This window comes from Echinops telfairi, unplaced genomic scaffold, assembly GCF_000313985.2.
Source record: "Echinops telfairi isolate 266 unplaced genomic scaffold, ASM31398v2 ScPeMD7_2;HRSCAF=8, whole genome shotgun sequence".
Taxonomy (NCBI): Eukaryota; Metazoa; Chordata; class Mammalia; order Afrosoricida; family Tenrecidae; genus Echinops; species Echinops telfairi.
This window is the reverse complement of record NW_022103898.1, coordinates 16420244-16421831: the sequence shown is the minus strand read 5'-3', so window position 1 is coordinate 16421831 and position 1588 is coordinate 16420244.

Below are 1588 nucleotides of genomic sequence, written 5' to 3'. Positions count from 1 at the left end.
CCATTCTTCCATCGATGGATATATATATCTCCTGAAGACACTGTGCTAGCATGGATTTTCCTACATATATTCATGTCGAAGCTCTTATTTCTCTAGAATAGATACCAAGTCGAGAGATTGCTGGCTCCTATGGTATTTCTATTCCCAACGTTTTGTGAGAGCCCCATGCCACTTTCCACTTTGTACTGGGATGCTCCATCTTTTTGCAAGGTTTCCATTTGAGTGACTTTCTTGCAGAACATGCTGCCATGATGCTTAATGTCTGCCTATAGGCAAACCTTTTACTATCATGACTAGTCTAGGACCCTCCAGTAAGAAGAAATCGGACTTGATTCCAATAAACACTGAACGTGACCAGAGGCCAGCCATTGAGTCTGCTTTTTTAATAGACACGGACTTCTGAATCTTCCCCACAAACTTCCAAGGAGACATGACTCACCTGTTTTCACGTGGAGAGTCATCCATGTCAGTGAGTCAGGTAAGAGAGATGAAATCATTTTCCCAGGATCGCATGACTGAGGGAGTCTCTAGAGATAGTCCCGCCTTGGCCTCTTGATCCTCTTTCACTTAAGGAGTGGACTCTTGTCACACATACATGAGCATGGCCCTGGCTAATCCTCGCATCATTCCTATTACTCCAAGCTGCCTGGGTTCTCAGAGTATGTCCCCACGGGCACTCCCACAATCCTTGGACCAGTGTCCCCCAGCCCTTGTTTGTCAGCAGGAATCTCCCAGAGGAAGAATTTGCTCCCAGAGGAGGATGTATAACTTCAGCTTCACCCACCTGGCTTTAAAATGCAGTGCCCCTCACCCAACAGTCTTCCCCCATTCATCTTCCTCACAGTAAGCAAAACTTGTAAATTGTCGATGCTTATGCCTAAGCTTATGACCAGTCCCTCCCCTCCATGCACACACAGGTGTGAAGCACAGAAGTACATCTACCTAGAGCTGTTCGTTTCTTGTCAGTAATGTGTCTAAAACACAGGAATTCTCTCACTGTCCTGTAAATGCCTGAGATTAGATCCTGTATCTGATATTTATTATCTATGTGTTCTTGGGTCCTACCTCTGTGCTTAAAAAAAATTGTTTTCGTGGTAAAAGAGTCCGTGTTAGTGTCAACATCCTAGGGTTAGTTGAAAGATCAAATCATCACAAGAACTTAAAACAGTGCCTGGAGTAGCATTTTTAAAATCATTTTATTAGGGGCTCATACAACTCTTATCACAATCCATACATACATCAACTGTGTCAAGCACATTTGGACATATGTTGCCATCATCATTCTACTTCAACCCTTGGTATCAGCTCTTCATTTTCCTCCTCACTCACCTCTCCCCCCCTACCCCATAAACCCTTGATAATCTATAAATTATTATAATTTTGTCATATCTTACACCATCCGTTGTCTCCCTTCACCCACTTCTCTGCTGGGTCCCTCAGGGAGGAGGTTATATGGAGACCTTGTAATCTGTTCCCCCTTTCTCCCTCACCTTCCCTCCACCCTGCCGGTATAGCCACTCTCACCACTGGTCCTGAGGGGTTCATCTGTCCTGGATTCCCTGTATTTCCACTTCCTTTCTGTGCCAGT